Source organism: Sciurus carolinensis, unplaced genomic scaffold, assembly GCF_902686445.1.
Source record: "Sciurus carolinensis unplaced genomic scaffold, mSciCar1.2, whole genome shotgun sequence".
NCBI classification, from domain to species: Eukaryota; Metazoa; Chordata; class Mammalia; order Rodentia; family Sciuridae; genus Sciurus; species Sciurus carolinensis.
The window spans coordinates 374,259-393,125 of record NW_025920170.1 but is presented as its reverse complement, the minus strand read 5'-3'; the positions used below and the strand labels follow the sequence as shown (position 1 = coordinate 393,125).

The 18,867-nt window shown below is 56.6% G+C and overlaps 1 pseudogene; it reads right to left on the bottom strand.

Annotated features, from left to right (window-relative positions):
- Window positions 1-550: 550 nt before the first annotated feature.
- The window catches only part of LOC124974698 (probable RNA-binding protein 19), a 224,708-nt pseudogene continuing 206,391 nt past the window's right edge, over window positions 551-18,867 (bottom strand).

The following is an 18,867-nucleotide window of genomic DNA, read 5'->3' as shown; positions in this document are numbered from 1 at the left end:
CCAGCCTTCAGGCTGACATCCAGTCCTTTAAGTGACCTGCAAATCTCATCCTAAAAAACTCCACCTCCCCTGATATCTGCCACACACTGCTCTGCCAGCTGCCCTCAGGGGCTTATTCCCCCAACTCCCTCAAGTTCCTGACACAAGCCCTTTTCACATGCTGTCCTGTACTCCTGGACGGCTTTCCCTCCAGGTCTCTGTGCAGGTGACTTCGTGTGGGAAGGTATGAGCCCACTCAGCCCAAGGCAGCTCCACTTCAGAAGTCATGTGAGTGAGCATTCAGCATGATCTTGTCTTGTCTTAATTCATGGCTCCATTGCCCGTCTCCCCACCAGAAAGAGGAAGGGTCTCCCCAGGCATACCACAGTGCTATCACAAACTAGTCCCATGACATAAGCGTGTGGGTGGAATAAGTGAATGAAAGTGGCTGTGGAGGGCTGAGAGTGGTCTTCCTTGCTTGGAAAACTGGTAAAAGGATGGGCCCAGCAGACGGGAGATCAGGTGTTGCCCCCAGTTTCAGAGGTGAAGGGCTCACAGCATGGACCCTGGCTCACAGCCTGCTTACCTGTAGCTGCTTGAGGGCTTTCTGGGCTTGCTCTGGCTTCTGGTACACCATGAATCCAAACCCCATGGAAAGCAGCGCTCCTGGAACACGGGACCCACTGTGAGAGGGAGCACAGAGTGAGCCAGGGCTCGGCTTTGGATCCTTTCCAGTTCCCTTTCCAGTCCCCACATGGACCTCAGCTCCAGGCTTGCCTGTTTACAACTAGTTGCCCCAGCAAATTCACCATTGAGTTTCACTATTAATTACCAGATGATTGATGTGATAATTAAATTCCTAATATGATCCCGGCTTCATGAGGGAGGGGAACTGACTCGGGGCTGACCACTGTTCTCCAGCAGGAGCCTCTACCTGGACAGCCCTGCCTCCATGTGGCATCGTGAGCACCCAGGGCCGCCTCCTGGGGGCGTTTCTGACCCTTGATCTGGCTCCTGGATTTCAGGTCTAAAGTTCTGACAGGGAGGTGAAGGTGCCCTGGCTCTGCCTGGTTCCCCACTCCAAGGCAACAGGAGGTCAGAGGGCAAGAGCAACAGCAGCCTCTCCAGGGGCACTGCTTCCTGACAGTGTGTGTGTCAGGTGTAGAGGGGTAATGCTGGGGAGTCCCATGGGGCACCCCAAAGCACAAGGTCTCTAACTGCACCTCTGCCTCCCCTGAAGAGCCCTGCGTGCTAGGGAACCTTGTGAACAGCCCAAATGTGGCTCGGAACTGCAGGGGACAGGCAGTCCTGTCCCATGGTGACTGTCAGTTTGCTCTCTGAGCAGAGAGCTTTTGTTTGGGGGCATAAGGCTGTGGGTGGTGAGTTGGTGGCATCTGCACCTGAGTGTCAAACATACTCCTGAGAAAGAGGAGCTCACCCAGCCTCCGACATGGCAGGGCCATACTGCCTGGGAAGCCGGTCTCTGCCAAGAGCAGCACCTGCTCCCAGCCTCTGTGCCCATGGGATCAGCCCACAGGAAATGCTGACCTGGGACTGAGGGAGAGGGGCAAATGCTGGTGCCAAGGACCCAGCTCTGCTGCCCCCATGTGCCAGTTCTGCATGAGCTCTGCCCACCATCTCTCCTTGTGCCCCTCAAGGGTTAGCAGTATGACCTGCTGCTGCACAGCTGCCTGCGCCCAGCCATCCTTCATGCCAGCCCCAGACCAAGCGTGGCCTCGTCCTGCTGCTCCTAGCTGACCAGATACCACCTAGCTCCCCCAGTGCCTGGCTGGATGGCAGGCTCCCTAAAGGACAGTGGACACCCCAAGAGCTGCTTCCAACACCGAAGATGGGGTGGCAAGGTGCTGCTGAGTGCTCGCAGGGGAGAGGGCAGGCTCCCAGAGGGGCAGTGTCCCTGTGGCCTGGTTTATCTGCTGCCATGGCAGCCTGAGCAGACAGAGGCAAGGGACCTCTAACTTCACACACAGAAGCATCTGCTTAAAACCCTCGGTGGTTCCCTACCAGGCTGCAGTCCAAACCCCTGCAGGGCATAAAAGCCACTTCCTAAGCTGGAAACTGCCTCCCTTTCCATCTCCTGCCTTGGTCTCTGACACCAGGCTGCTCAGCCTCCCTGCCTCTAGGCCCACTCTTGACTTGAAGAACCTGCCACAGCCCTCCCGGTCCTGTGCTGAAGCCACCAGCTCATTTGTTCCCCAGCTACTGCAGATACCTGGGGACAGGGATCACATCTCTGGTGCTCACTGCCTGGTGTCCCAGGACAGTTAGGGAATGAATGAGCAGTGGTCAATCTTGACTCATGCTGCACCCTACCATGTCCATGAATCAAAGGGCTGCTGCACTGGGTACATGGCTGTGATAAAGGACAAAGGACGTGTCCTTGTTCATTTTCTGCAGGGAACCAGGACATGAATGAGGGGAGGCCAGGAGTGTCAGAACAAGACATGGGGCTGAAGGGAGAGGCCAGGTGGTCTCTGCCTGCCCACTACCTAATAGCCAGGGAGGTGCATATTAATGACGTGTTGGAATGATCTAGAAGTTGTATGGGTCATTTCCCTTGTAACTGAAGCGGGAAAGTCCACAATGAGTCCTTCTTGCTGTGTCTGGAAGGAGTGGGGAGGAGGGAGCCCCAGGTGCTGATGGCACCCTGCCCGCCCACTAGGTGCACAGCTCCAGGACCACGTGACAGCCTGCGAGGCTCTGGACAGCCCAGGATGCATGGGCCTCTTTGACTGCACAGCAGGAGTCTCCAGAAGAGAGGAGGGGCTGTTTCAGACAAGCCTGGCCGCCCTCCCCGCTTGCAGGTACGATTTCTTCTGGAACCACTTCTTTCCAGCCAAGATTTCCATGGGTTACCTGCTTTGCTCTTCTTGGAGATGGAGCAGCTCCTCACAGCGCCCACATTGGAAAACACCTGGAGAAGAGAGGATCATGCAGCCCCCGACTTCTGGGAGCATCCACCACCTGTGCGGGAGCCTCTCCAGTCATCTTGGGTCCACCCACGGGCACAGGAAGCAGGAGGCATGCAGAGCTGACCCCAGGAGGCTGCTCACTGTGCATGGGCCTGTGCCAGGCCCCACACTGTCCACCCACCTAGTGACCCAGAGATGCCCTCAGATGGGCAGCCAAGGGCCAGGGAGCTGGCAGTTGAGATCACAAAGCTGGACATGCTGGACCTGGGTCTGGGTTGCTGAGCCAGGCTTTGAGCCACTGTGTAGCCTGCCGAGCTGTCCTCCCATATCTGCCCACGGAGATCCTGGGTCATTCAGAGGTGGTGAGTGATGGCCTGTTCCAAGTAACCTGGCCAGTCCCCTGGACATCTCGGAATGGCAGTTGGGCTGTTCTTTTCCTCCACTTACAGAGGGAAGAACTAGGCCTTGGAACAGCTGAGAGGTCTGCTGCAGACCCCAGAAGCCGGTGTCAGTTCAGGGGCATGGAGTCTACTGACCCCAGGCCCGACCACCTCACTGCCCTCTGTGCTTAAAGTCAAAATAAATCTAAAAAACTGTAAGTCACACTCTACATTTCTCCTCCCTTCTCCTGTCTCCCTTTAGAACCCAGCTAAGGCACACTCCACGTGGCTCTGGCTCTGGCTCTGTCTTCAGTACCAAAGATAGACAGGTGCTCAGTACTGTCCACCAAGTGAGCAACAGGCAGCAGGAGGAGCACAGACCCTCACACACACCAGCAGCAGACTTGTGCTTCAGGTGTGGGACACTCTACCTGGAGGATCTCACTCGTCCTAGTCAAACTTTCAAAACAACCCAATGGGAAAGTTCCACTCATGCCACTGTGACAGCTGGATAAACCAAGGCACAGAAATGCTGCAGGAATTGCCCATTAACAAGGAGTGAGGCCAGGATCCAGGCCTTGGGAGGACTGACCCCTGATCATGGCTCCACACTCAGGTGCTGGGACAGGGGTCCTGTGATCTGGGTGTGCTTCCCCACAGTGCTCTAATGGGCTATGTGAGCTCAGGACAGTGAGGTAACCTCTCTGAACCTCCATCTCCCAGTTGAACTAGATGGTCCTGGCTGAGCCTTCCAGCTCCAGGGCCTTTAATCCTGAGGACACCCTAAGCTGCTGTTTGTGAAACTCCAGGAAATGTTGATCCAATAGTGATGTCCCACACCATGCCAGGAGTGACAAGGACAACACAGGACCAGAGCTGGCCTGACAGGCTCAGAGCCACCTGCCTTTGAGACACTGCTAGGGTGCACCTCTAAAACCAAGTCATGTGGTATCAGTGCTTCACCAGGTGCTCCGGGGCCCCGGCCATGCTGCCTGCTTGGATCTGGGCCTCTTCACTGCTGTGGCTGTCCTTCTACCTAGGGACAGTCACGGCACGGAGGCAGGGTCAGTGGACACTGCCTCTTCTCTTGAACCCTCTATAGAATTTTAGAGCTCAGGGGACATTTTGAAAGGAAGGAGAATCAGAGATTTCCATCTTCTGCCATCTCCCTTCCAGGACAAGTTCACGGCTGTGAGCTGTGTCACTCATCCATTAAGCAGGAAATCTGGTGAGTATCTGTTCTGTGGAACGCTTGATTCACCGAAAGCAGCACCTCTGCTGGGGAGTCCTGGTTGGGGAGACAGGGAGCTCACAGACCCCATCCTCTGAGTGGGAGGGACCCCTCTCCCATCCTGGCCCTGCAGTCCATGGGCTGCCATGCTCACTGGGCATCTGCCAAACCCCTGCCTGGAGCTCCCTACCCTGCCCCTCCTGTTTTCCTCCCACAGGTGCAGACTCACCCCATCAAGAAGTGCCAGGTGGGGACACCTCACTGACGAGTCTCCTGCAGGCTCCATCAGGCCACGCACAGTGGTGGCATTGACTTCTGGGCCGCTCACCACAGAATCAGTAGGGGAAGTGTTTTCAAGTGCACTTGGAACACGGAACCCACCAACAGCAGGGATGGTGTGCAGCAGGGCGGGCTGCCCACCACCTGAGCCGTGCCGGACACAGAACAGACACACTGCCTGCATCAAAGCCTGGAGCATCCCCCATTCCTGGTGGATGCTCACTTCCCTCAGCATCTCCTCTGTGGTGTTGAAGTTGAGATTTTTAATAAACAGAGTGCATCCTGGAAGGCTCTCTTCTTCCTCTTCCTCCTCCTCCTCTTCTTCTGCCCTTGGCTTGGAGGCCTCTACTCCTTCCTCTGCTGGCTTCTTACCTTCTGGGGTCTCACCATCAGCCACTAACCCCATCAAAAACAAACCACCCCATGAAGTAACATCTACCCACCAAAGCCAGGGCCTAAAGCATGGAATGCTATACCAAGGGGCTCTGCCTCCATGGCACAGTCAGGAGTGACCACAGGTGTCAGCAGCGAGAGAGCCAGGGAGAGAGACAAAGTCCCACCGTCTGCCCCTGTTGTATTTTATTTTTTGGACTGGGGACTGAACCCAGGGACACTTACCTACTAAGCCACATCCCCAGTCCTATTTTGTATTTTATTTAGAGACCAGGTCTCGCTGAGTTGCTTAGCATCTCCCTTTTACCGAGGCTGGCTATGAACTCAAGATCCTCCTGCCTCAGCCTCCAGAGCTGCTGGGATTCCAGACATGTGCCACCACACCCAGATCCTGCTCTGTTTTAAAGAGAATATGACAGATCTAAACCTACAAGCCCCAGATACCACTAGGCCACACTCATTTTAACTTCAAAATACATCATGGAAACTATGTTCTTGAACCATGAACCTAAGCAAAATGTTATTCTTCCTTAAAAAACAGCACTTAGGGCCGGAGAGATAGCTCAGTTGGTAAAGTGCTTGCCTTGAAAGCACAAAGCTGTGGGTTCGATTCCCAGCACCACACACAAAAAAAAAAGAAAAAACAGCACTTAGTGAACTTTCAAACTGAAATGCATCTTAGAGTTTTGCAAAAATTACAGAATGGAAAAACAGAGCATTCTAAAACCCCTTGAATATGGATTTCAAATACCCCTTGAACATGCATATGTGTCAAAGTGGTTCTGTCTATATACAAGGAAGTCATAGTGTTTCATAATAGTGGAAACTGGGAAAACCTGCCACAGTGTCACAGACAGACCAGCAAGGCCACCGGGGACTGGGATGGTAGCCCGCCACTGAAACGATGTGCTGAGGAATGCTGAAGGGCGCTGACAGACCCAGGGAGCTGAAGGTGAAGACGAGGAAGGTGGTGCATGGTTCTGTCAGTCTGCTTGGGCGGGGAAAGCGCACATGCGCACGCAGCCATGGGAACAGAGGGCAGGGGCCTTGGCCACTTCCGCAGCAGCAGACCCAGGCGGCTGCACCAGTACCTGTCACCACCGCCCCTACATCTCTCCCCCTGAAGGAACAGGTTACAGGGAGAGGGAGGGTGAATATTGCCTTGCCAGTTAGTGGTGGTGCCCATAGGTGCAATGGGCAGAAGGGGCAGGGCCATGGGCAATCAGGCAGGGCCCAGTGCGGGTGTCTGCCCCAGCGAGGGTGGTGGATGCCTCAGCCTCAGGACCGTTGGAGAAACCCTACTTTAGGGAAATACGCTCAGTTTGGCTTAACCTCCCCAGTTTCACCAAGTCCCAAGAGCTGGGCCTGGGGACAAGCCCCTTCCCCAGAAAAGGCTCAACAGCTATCCCATAGCCCCAGGGGGACAGCCCCAGGGAGGGGATTCCTCACCCCAACCCACCTTGGTGCTGAGCAGGTGGCAGCCCTGCCCCAGACTCCAGCCCTGCCCCACAGGCTGGCAGAAGCTCCCGAGGTCCCGTGGCCCAAGAGGAGCCCATGGGCTTCTCCCCAGCACGCTTTCCTCCAACAGCTCCACCTGTGCAGGGCCTAAGGGGGCTTCTGGGTGCTCAAACCTGCCCTGCACTGTCACACCAAGCTCTGGGGACCTGTTCCCTGCCTCTTGCTTGTGCACTGAAGCTTTCCAGTCCTGATTAGCTGTCAACTGCTTAGCCACTGAACAAACCTTTCAAGCCTCACAGAAACAGCTAGTGACTGAGCTGGATCCCTCCCAGGGATCAAAGAACACCTCCAGTCCTCCAGCTTCCTGGGTCCCAGGCCACAAGGAGAAAATCTACATGCAGGCTCCCCCCACCCAAGAAACAACCAACAAACCCAGCAAGGGACTGTAGGTGTGGGCATTGATACACAGAAACCCACTTTCAAAGGAAAGAGGAGGAAACAGCCTACTAAGGACACAGCAACTCAGACTCCAAGTCCTGGAGGAGAACTTCAATCAAAGTGAAAGTCAAGACCATTAGCAGGAAGACCCTCTGGGTTTCCTGGTCATCCTGCATCTCAGAGGTTGAAGGCCAAGGAAACAATGGGCAGTAGATCTCCTGCCACATGCCAGGACCTCAGCTGGTTGCCTTGGCTACCTGGCCTCATCCACAACCACAGAGACCACATCACAAACACAAACAGGTGGAAACAGGAGGCCTCGGGAACATTCCAGCATCCAAACATTAGATGCCAAGCAGTTTCAGGAAGGCAAGACAGGTTCCCAGAAGACTGACAGAAACTTATAGATAGGAGAGTGTTGGGGACGATGGTGTTGCAGAAGGTTCATGGCCAGTGCAAGGGGTAGCCTCTCCTCAGCAATAGCCAGCTTCTGCCCCCTAGGGAGGCCAACTCGGTATGGCCAGAAGTTCAGAGTTTTGAAAAGAAGCAGAAAACTCAACTTTACACGGGGAAAACCCAGTTTTTCAATCTTGGCAACCTAACTCAATGGCACGAGGCTTTTGTGCCAGGCAGGAGCTGGTTAACCGACCAGCAAGCAGACACCTCCCTCTTGCTCAGAGACCTCTGGCAAAGACTGATCACCTTCCCTGCACTGATCCAGGGGCCTGCCGGGGTTCCAGGAGTGGGAGCCCAGGGCACTTGGCAAAGCGGAGTCAACTCCACCTGACCCCGGCCCAGGAGCCTGGTCAGGTGGTCGCAGGCACTGCCTGGGGTGTGGGGTTTGGGTTTAGTGAGAGCTGAGCTGAGCTGAGCAGGCATGGGTCAGTGGGCACCTCAGGAACTGTGCTCAGGAACGGTCCCTCCCTGGGCAGGTCAGCCGCTCTCAGTCCCACCCAGGAAGGGGCACTGGGAAAAACAGCTGGCTGGAGATGAAAGCTATGTTCCCCTGTGCCGGACCTTTCCCCAACAGCATAGGCTGGTTAGTTCCAGAGACATCCACGTCCTAACCCTTCACGCCCACAAAGACATCCCTGCCCCTGGAGTGCCTGTATCCTGAAATGCTATGAGAGAGGACATAGCAGTCTTTAGAGATCTGCTGACCAAAGAAGCCTGGAGACAGCGGTCAGAGTGGCAGAGCCATGGGACACGCATGTGGGAACACAAGGCTGTGGGCCTGTACCGCTGGGCTCTGCTGTGTACCACCCACGCAACCTGGGCCAGTGACAGAGCCACCCTGCCTCCACCTCTGCATCCCTCCTGCAGCCCGGAGTACCACCACACACACACACACACACACACACACACACACACACACACACACACAAACTCCTGCACTGTGCTGAACTGTTAGGAAAAACAAGCGTCCACTACTCATCCACAGGCCTGGTTACTATCACCTGCCATTGGACAACAGAATGGCTGCCCTGCCAGTGGCCTCTCACTGTCCTACTCCCACTTTGCCAGCTCCTTTGACCTCATCCCTGACCCTGCTGGCCTCTTGCACTGATGCTCAAGACTGCCAGAGCCATGCTGACCACAGGCCCTTTGCACTTGCTACCTCCTGGCCCAACCGGCTTCCCTCCTCTCTTCCCAGGCCTGGTTTCTGCTTGACCAGTGTCAGTGCAAACATCCTGCCCTCAGACAGGTCTTCCTGGTCACACTAGTAAAAAAGGTCACCATGTCTCTGGTGTCCTCTTTCCAGAGCCCCTAGCCTGTTACACCTTCCTTACTGGCTGTATCTGGGTCCCCAATTATAGGGGAGTTCACTGAGGACAGGAACCAGCCTGACCCAGTCACCCCTGCACCCCCAGCACTGGTCCAGAGAGGACACTCCTAAAACATCTGCAGATGGCCAAGAAGTTGAGTGCTCAAAGGGAGCAGTGGGGACGGGCAAGGGCTCAGGCCTCAGGGCTCACAGCTGTGGAGCACATCCCCACGCCCTCCACATGTGTGACCTCTGGAGGTCACTAACCCCGGGGCTTCCTCTTTTCCATATGTGAGTGGGGACGGTGGTCCGAGCTGCCTGCAGGGTGACTGCGAGATGAACATCAAGGCTGTGCGACAGCCCCTGAGCCTATCCAACACCCCAGAAGCAACACTGCACCATGAACACTGTGCCTGGACCCTGCATGTCCAGCTGACCAGGTTGGCACCCAGGGGGGCCCATGAGCCCCTCTGAGGGAAGGCAGCTGCAGGGGAGCTCAGCCCTCCTCCTGCAGGTTCCAGGTCAGATATCTGTATGCAGGGGACAGTGTCCCTCCTGGCCCTGAGTACAGGACCCAGCCTGACCCAGTCACCCCTGCACCTCCCAGCAACCCCAAGTCACCAAGCCAAACCCCACTGCAACCCGCATCCAGGTCCAAGCAGGTCCAGACATGGCCCAGGGCCGAGGCCACCGGCCAAAGGTCTTTTTAAGTAGTACTTTGCTGCCGGCCTCAATGGGGAGACAAAGGACGATGTGAAAGAAAAAATAAGTGACTGCAAAACTCAAGCAGATGTTCGCCAACAGAATCACTAGGCCCTGGCAGGAGTAAGCAGCGGAGGGGCTGGCTGCAGGAGCAGGAGCAGGAGCAGGTGCCACTGAGCTCCTGGGCAGGAGGCAGGGAGGGGCTTATGCCACAGCCCCACAATCAAATCCAGGCACTCAGCGCCACACTGCTTTATTATAATCAGGCCACACCACTCCTCTAGGCTCCTGCACTGTGGTCACCAGCAGACTGTTATCAGTTGCAAACAGCTTTCCAGGACCCCCACATCTGGAGCCCTTTATCTGGAGGTGAGAGTCTTGGTTGTGGGGAGATAAAACACGCTGGCCACTCCCTGGAGACTGGCAGAGAGCAGAGCAGTGTACTGCAGAGAAGCATGGTCCCTCCCGCTCCCCCTGCCCAGCCCCAAACACAGGGCCTGGGTTCTCTGGATCCCCCCACCTCCTGTCATCCTTCATCCTGAGGAAGCATCTGGAACAACGTGCAGAGGGTGGGTGGGTTGCCGCAGGGGAGAGGGCACAGCTCAGCGGACCAGGGACCGGGGGCTGTGCAGGCAACACAGAGGTTCCCAGAGGCTGCGGTGAGCCCAGCGGGACTGGACAAATCCCGGCTCTGAGGCCTCCTGTCAGTCAGTGAGCAGACACCAGTCCCTCCAAGCTGCAGGACTGTTGGGACCCTCAACACTAACCTGAGCCTGGGGACAGAAGAGCATCCTAACAGGGTCCAGACACTGGTGCCGAGAAGACACTGTTCACGCCCCAGAGCAGGCCTGTGCCCAGAGACCTATTCGGACATGGCCATGACCAGCCCAGAAGCTCCTGGGAAATCTGGGCCATGTCTGTTGTGGCCACCCTGGACAGCAGTAGCAGAGTTACAGACGTGGTCAGCATGGCATCTCCCCCTGTCCTCAGGGGGGTGCGTGGGTGCCACCCTCACTGTTCAGGGCCAGAACCAGCCTGAAGGGAGGCAGCTGGCCCAGCCCCAGAGTGGGCATGGGACAGGGACCCTGCCCACCATTACTGGCATGCATGGCCCACTCCCCAGAAGCAGCACCTCAGCGTGAGAACATGGAGAGCTTGGTGCCAGCAGGCAGGGAGAGGGCCTCGCTCTGCCCTGGGACAGCACCCTCTCCGCACTCCTAGGGCCTGGCACTCCGCAGGGTGCATGGTCAGCAAGGCAGACGAGGTACCTGCTTGAGAGGGCACCATCTAGTTCAGATGAAATCAGCCCAGTCAGATGGAGGCGGACCCCCCAGTAGGCATCGTGCCCAATGTGCCTGTCCCCTGCCTGTGCCTGAAGCAGGGAGGAAGAAGTCAGACCGGAGCTGTCTGCAAGCCTCCTGACCCCACCAATTTGTGTGCTTGAGAGGAGGGTTCAATTGGGTCAGAAATCATCATCCAGGTTCACGTGCAGCAGCGGAACTGAAAGCCATGGTGGCTGGCAGCTACAGGGCGACGGCTGCTTATGGACACAGGAGGACCCCACGAGGGGAGAGGTCCAGGAGTGCAAGCAGGGTGGAAGGGACCCCACCACAAAGATAACCTGGGCGGCACCAAGGAAGGACTGGAAAGGTTCACGCCTTTCACCATCCACCTAGCTGATGGGGTGCGCTCCATCTGCAGAGCGAAGTGATGGGCAGAGAGCAAAGGAATGGGTGTGGCTTCCAGGCGAGTTGGTCACAAATGCCCTTACAGACGGCCAGTCCTGAAGACCCACAGGCACGTGGACGTGAGTCACAGGCATGGAGGAAGTGACATTTCTAGCCAGCTGCTCCTCTGATGAGGGACACTCGATCCTACGCCTTCCTGAAGCCCGACCAGGCAAGGCCACAATTCAAACCTTACAGGGGCGATCAGAGGCTCCGCCACCCTTTTTTTTTTTGCCATAAAACACTTTTTTTGTAAATATATGAGGACAATGGAGATGGTAGACAAGGGGCCAATCTGTTTTTAAGAGGAAAATTCTCATTTTAGTAAACTGAGCAATTGGTAACCCTGTGTGTGGTGGGCCGAGGGGTAGAATCTTAACACGTAGGTCAAACAACCCAGTCCACAGGAGGCTCCTGAAGGTGTCTGACTACAAGGTGTGGTTGTGGGTCCCTGGGGAGCTGCCCGTCTCCTGGGGCAGCTGTGGGTATGAGGCGGGTCTCAGTTCTCGGGCATCCTGACAGGGGTGAAGTCCAGGAACGTGCCAGGTCCTGCAGTCTGCACAACAGTCCTGACAAGGAACGCTTACCCTGCTCACATGCCCACTATGTGGGTCAGCCATGGGGCTGGGACCACCCAGGCCGGCGTGGCCCACCACTGCTCTTCCCTCTCCTGCCTGTGCAATCGCTGGACACCAGGGGGACTGTTGCACATGCAAATAGTGCTCTCTTCACTGCTGTCAGCTCACCCCACCTACGGAGCAGGGACACTTTACTGGCTGTTCTGAGTATGAAGAGATCTAGGTTTTCTTCCCTCACCCTCAGCTTCTACCTTACACTGCACTCACAAAGCTGTATTTGGTACCAGGGATTGAACCAGGGGTGCCTAACCACTGAGCCACACCCCCAGCCCTATTTTATATTTTAGAAACAGGGTCTCACTGAGTTGCTTAGTGCCTCACTAAGTTGCTGAGGCTGGCTTTGAACTCACAATCCTCCTGCCTCAGCCTCCCAAACTGCTGGGATAAGCGGTGTGCGCCACCATGCCTGGCTCTGATGCTCTATTTTTCAGGGATGTTTTACACACCTGTACAATTAGAGACCGAAGTCCGTTGGTGTGCAAGATGAACAAAGTGTTAAACCAGTGACCTGATGAACACTTCCGTGCTGCCCTGCTCTCCTCCCACATAGACCTGTTCTTACCCATTTCTGGCTCCACCACGTTCTTTTCTGCAGATTTCGCTGGTGCCTCTTGGTGCTCTTTCCTCTGTGGGGCTGTGCAGGAGAAGACGCCACCTGGAGCCCACTTGAGATACAGCAGGATGTGGTGGAACTGCAGAGGCAGAAGTGCCAACCTGTGGGACTCCATCTTGGGACATGGCTGGAGAGGGTCTCAGTCCCACACGCAGATGAAGAGCCTGAGGGTCAGAGGAGATGGGTCCCCAGGGAAGAGGAGCCAGAAAGAGAAATGCGGCCCAGAGCCCCAAGAGAAAAACACTCTGGCCCCTGGGCTGTGCCTCAGGCTGCAAAGGAGAGCCCATGCCTCTCCTGCCTTGCACTAGGGTGGAGTTAAGGTACCCCCTGCATTTACTCTAGTCAGAGGATGAAAGGGGGAGTGTGACAAGGGGAAGAACTGCTAGCAAGGCGTGGCTCCAGCAGGAAGTCAGTGTGGTTGCCCAGAGAAGCACTCGTTCCACACACAAATTCAGAGGAAGTTTCTTAACTAAGGAGACACAGATGTTGCTAATGGCTGCCTCAGTAGAAGGTGCTGGGAGCTGCAGGGCAGGGTGGAAGGATACTTGTCAACTTGGGCCCTCTGGGACTTGTTTCAAATTTCACAATGCAAGGTTCACAAGTTGATTACAATCAGAAAAAAAAAAAAAAAAAAAAAACATAAGCAGTCAGGTGCTGTGGGGCACGCGTGTAATCCCAGCAGCTCTGGAGGCTGAGGCAGGAGGATCGCAAGTTGAAAGCCAGCCTCAGCAACTCAGGGAGGTCCTAAGCATTTCAATGAGACCCTGTCACTGATAAAATATAAAAAAGGACTGGGGATGTGGCTCAGTGATTAAATGTCCCTGGGTTCAATCCCCATTAAAAAAAAAAAAGTAAACTCATGCTCGGGAGCCAGACTGGGGAGCAGAGAGTTAGCTGTGCCACTTCTGAGCTGGGTGACTTTGCGTCACTGGGCCTCAGTTTCCCTATGTGCAGAAGAGGGCTGTGACCTTGCCTGGGCGGGCCCTTTGCCACCCTTCACCTGGTGATGATTCCTTCCCAAAGCAGTGGGAGGAAGGAAGAAGGGCATCTGTGGTGCTGGCACCAGCACCTGTCTTGTGGGTCAGGAGCTCACTGACTGCCTGGCAGTATAGTGGGCAGGGCCCTAGCTGGGGATGACCACGTGGGGCAGCAGCTGTGGAGAAATGACCTCCACACCTGCAATGCCTACCCTGAGGATCACTGGGGGACCATGGTCTGCAAAGCATTAAGTCGCTGGACAAAGTACTCATGGGGGTTAAATTGTGGCTCCCCAAGAGACAGCTAGGCCTCCACCCCAGAATCTAAGGAGATGTCCCATGCAACTGTCACCAAGATCCCAAGGTAGGATGCCCTGTGTTATCTGGGTGGGCTGTAAACCCAGGAGGAGATTTGGGACCAAGAAGGCCCAAAGATGGGGCACAGGTGGGAGTCGGATGGTAGTGATTCAGGGATACGCGGGACACCAGGAGCCCAATGGTGGCAGAGACAAGGACAGGTCCTCCCCAGAGTTCTCGGAGGCGCTGGCCACACCCTGGACTTGGACACCTGCCTGCCAGCTCTGCCACAGGTGACTTTCTGTTGGTCTAAGCCAACATGTCGTGGGTATAGATATTCTTAAACAGCCCCACGTAGAGAACTGACTTTCAGCTTATCACGGGTACAGGACAGCAGAGAAGACAGTGAAGGCTCAAGTTAAAGCAGGAAAGGAAGGCAGGGAAAGTGGGGGCAGGGCAGGGGGCAGGGCGGGGCGCTTTTTGCAGCTGTGCTGCGGGAGGGTGGAGCTCAGGCTGAGAGCCCTCCCACAAGCCAGCCCCCTCTCCCCTAGGGCAGCCCTACCTTGGAGTAGGCCAGGTGTCAGAAGGCCGTGTGTGCCTCCAGGGGCTCCAGGAACTCCACTATGATGGCAGCGACACCACGCTTGGGCAGCAGCACTCGGCCCAGGCTCCTGAAATGGTTGAAGGTCTCCCGCATCTCAGCTGCCAGGGTGCCTGTGGTAAGGTTCTAGGCCAGAATTACGGTCTTGCTTCACTCTGCTGTGACCTGTGGAGTGGACAGGACTCGTGAGAACAGCAGCAGGGGTCCATTCTGACACTAGCACTGTCTGGGGCCCCAGGGGCCAGGTGCCTGGGAAGCAGACCCAGGAGGCGCCACCCTCTCCAGCAGTCTGCCTGCTGGCTTCACAGTTGGGCAGCTCTGCTGAGGGGTCAGCTTCAAGCCCCCAACTAAGTCATGCAGACCCTGACAGTGAATGACCAGCCTGCTGGACCTCCCAGGTGCCCCAGTCGCTGTTCCACTGATCAGACTGGCATCTCAGTGTGGAACTGCAGGCCACCTGCTGCCACAGGCATGGAGAAACCCAGGAGCAGCCTATCCCTGCGAGGGGAAGCGGAGCAGTGAGCCCTCAGGTATTGGTTCCAGTCATCACAGGGCCTGTCAACACATCCCCAGCCTCCCTGGAGCCCCGTCCCCAGTTCTGCAGCAGCCACTAGTTGGGGCCATCAGAGTCCGTGGGGAGGGCAGATGGGGACCCACCTGGCTGAAGGAGTCCAGGCTAACCCCATTGTGGAGGAGGAAGCGCTGCACCTCTTGGACCAGCTGGGTCTCCCCAGGGGCCACACGGACAGCCAAGCTGCCCTTGGTCTCCTGAGGGATGGAGGAAAGGAGGCCCATGGCCATCAGGGGGACCTGATCTGCTCTCTCCAGCCAGCAGCTAAGCAGACCCAGTGGAAGTGGGTTCAGCGGTGCCCCTCAACCAGCCACACCCACCTGACCCCCTTGGGCGCCCTCTCCAGTCACACATCCCCACACCTGCTTGGGCTCTTCCCTTCTCCACAGTGGGCAGGTCTGCAGCTCCTCCTGCAGCCCCTCGCGGCTTCTGCAGGGCTGACCCTGACCCCGACCCCTCACACCAAGCAGTCCTTGCTCTGTCACCTCCCTGACCAGCCCAGGCTGTCCTCTCTCCACCTGTCTCCACTAGGAGGCTCCAGAAGGCACCAGGAGGCTCTAGAATTCAGGACCCTGTCCCAGCACTGCGAAGCCCTGGTGCTCGGAGCACTCGTGGCACCAGAGCCACTGCGACTGTCCCTTGTCCTTCCCTCCAACCCAGGCCAAGCTGCACTGCCCAGCATGGCATCCATGAGCCACTGGGCACCTAAGGCATGGCTCATTCAAAGCCACATCCTGCTATACATGGAATTCAGTGGCCCGGGTGGGAATGAGGGAGGAGAAACACCCTGTGACTACGCTGGGTGCAGTGAAGCAACAATCCCTTAGACGAGTTAGCTGAAGAGGGCGTCTGTTAGAATTAATTTTCCTGCTTCTTTTAAAAACGTGGTCACAAGGCCATTCAGTTATACATGGGCTTGCCGTCCACCTCTACAGACAGGCTGGCATCCAGTGTCTTCAAGGGCAGAGGATCGTGGAGAAAGCAGTCAATGGGCAGAATCAAGGGACGTGCCTTGCCACATGGCTGAAATGTGCTCCTGCTTTTGCCCAAAAAGAACTCTGCAGGGATCTAGCCCTGGACAGATTCGCCAAGAGGGTCTGTGGACATGAAGTTCGCAATTCACGGGCACTCACGTGGTCCAACACTTGGCTCTTGGTGGCAATGTACTTCTGTGTGATGGCTTCGGCCATGGCATTGGGCCCCATGAACAGCGTATTCCAGTTGTGGGAGCTGCGGGCAGGGGCAGAGCAGGACAGGCCATGCTGGGACCCATGGGCGCTCTCTCGCAGACACACAGCCTGTCATAAACCTCCCTGCCTTCCTAGCCCTCCTGCCACCTCGCCTGTCCTGAGTCGGCTCCCCACCCACAGGCAGTGGGGCTGACAGATCCAACCTCTGGCAGTGCCAGCAGTGGGCCTGTGCCAGGGCCCAGCAGGTGGCAACCATCCACTTGTAGTGGACGCGATAGCTCAGAGTGTACGTGAGCTCAGCACCGCTCTCCCCATCCACAGTGGGGAAGCCAGCTCGAGGTGAGGATGAAACTCAAGCTATAGAGCAAAAGGGACCAGGTGGTTGGGAAAGGCGGAGAGGGCAGCAGAGCCTGGGCGGGGCTGGAAAGGACCTGGAGCTGCTGGCTTTGTCCTTGGATGCTGCCTTCTTCTTATAGGACGAGCCGGGGGTGTCTGCATCCTCACTGGCTTCCTTCATGATGGTGGACGGCAGCATGTGCAGCATCCTGCCCTGCTGGGACAGGGGAGGAAGTGGGCAAGCTGCCCTCCCGCCCTCCAGCCCCACCCTCCAGTGGGGTCTCCTGTCTAGTGGGGCCTCCTGTCCTAAACAAGTTGGACCCAGGTCCAGATCTGCGTGGGGACAGGGACGGCAGACAGAGCAGACACACGTTACTCTCGGTCCAGCTGGCGCTGGGGTCCCCGTGACAGCCATGCCAAGGGAAAGGTGATCCTCTGTGACACCCCACAGCCCCTCACACTGCACCCCCAGGCCCTGCACAGGGAGATTGTGAGCAGCTGTGGGTGGGCCAGGTCTGGCCTGGAGCCCACAAGGTCCATACGCTGTGAATGAAGGTGCATTGGAGGGGAGGTGGCCTGGGCACATCGCAAGGTGACCCTGATGAGCAGAGCTCCCTGCATTCCACAGGGTCATCCCTCCTCTCTCACCAGGTTTGGCGACCCTGGCGGGCCTGTGAGCAACCTCACCTGGAACACCTGCCCATCCACTGTCATGTAGGCCTTCGACGCATGCTCAGGGAACATGAAGGTGACGAAGGCAAAGCCCTTGGGTTCCTTGGTCAGGCTGTTGATGGGGTAGTGGAGCTCTGACAGGGGACCTGAGGACAGGAGAGTGTCAGTCGCCTGGGTTGGAGCTGGGCCCAAGCTCAGGGAAAAGTGCTGGGCACTAAGGGTCAGCCACATGAACACAGAACAGCTGCGGTGCACTGGCCACACCCACTCAGTCCGAGAGAAGGAGGGCGACTGCCAGCCACAATGTCCACCTCCAGGTCAAGGGTGTCATTTCCCAGTCCCCTCACACCCACCCTAAGAAGCAAGGAGGAAGGTGCTGGGCTGCACCTGGCTCCAAGGCCTGCTGTGCACAGCCTGTCCTGGGCAGTGGCCTCATCCACACAGGCCTCCTCCTCTCATCTGTGAATGTCACAACAGTTGCCACACACACAGTGGCCTCAAGGGTCCAAAAGATAGTGTGCGGTCACTACCCAAGGCCTGCTGCAGTTAGTGCCACATAAGTGTTTGTGACACTGTCCCTCTCAGGGGACACTGTCTGCAGTGGTTCCACTCTGAACACCAGGTGTGGTCACATCCCAAATGGATACCTGCAGTCTATGGTCAAGCCCCCTCCCATCCATTCAGCACTGCCGTGTGGCCAGGGCACCAGTCCGTGGGAGGACCTGGGGAGCAGGACAGCGTGGATAGACCTTCAGGTCCCATCACCTGGCCTGCAAGCAGGTTCCACTTGGGATCTCTGAGCTGTCCTTGGCCCAAGCCACACTCACACAGCCTCGCTGATCCTCCACATCAGGCCAGCCTCCTGGGAGATAAGGGCACTGGCAGCATCTCCAGAGCACAGAATCACCTGCACTGCGAGCCCATCTTCCTCCCCTCGACAAATGGCCCCTGTGACCAAGCTCAACTACAGGCCTGCAAGTTCCCAGTCCAAGAAGAAACAGCAGCAAAACCAAAGACAGCCCTGGCTGTTGCCTCTTCTCGGAAGCTGGGTTTGCTTGGGAAGACTTGAGAAACGAAAGCATTCCCAGGCAGGAGCACAGTGGGAGGGGAGGGTTGGGTGGCTGCTGAATTCCAACACCAGAAGCCAAGAAATCTCAGGAAAATGCCTCCATCGCTCCTGCTCTGCATTTGGACAATGAGAGCTAAGGAATCAATTTCTGCTGGGCATGCTGGCTATGCCTGCGATCCCAGCGACTTGGAAGGCTGAGGCAGAAGGATCAAGGCCAGCCTCATGGACTTACCAAGACAGTCTCAAATTAAAAGATAAAAAAAACTTGGGATGTAGCTGGGTGGCAGAGCGACCCTGAGTTCAATGCCCAGCACCATTAAAAAAAACAAAGGAATCCAAGTTCAAGTACAGAAAGCAAAAATGCCACTGGATCTGCAGTGGGAACAGCAAGTCCTGTTTTCAGATGAGGAGACCAGCTGGAGTCACTGCCCAAGGTCAAGAGCAAGTGGGAGGCAGATGGGGCGGACCCAGCCAAGTGGGAGCCAGGCACAGCAGGGGTGCATGGCCAGGAGCAGATCCCTACCATAGGAGGAGAAGAGCCCCTCCAGCTCCTCCTCGGTGCTGGCGTTGGGCAGGTTGCCCACAAAGAGCCTCCTGGAGTCAGCCAGGTCCTCCTCCTCC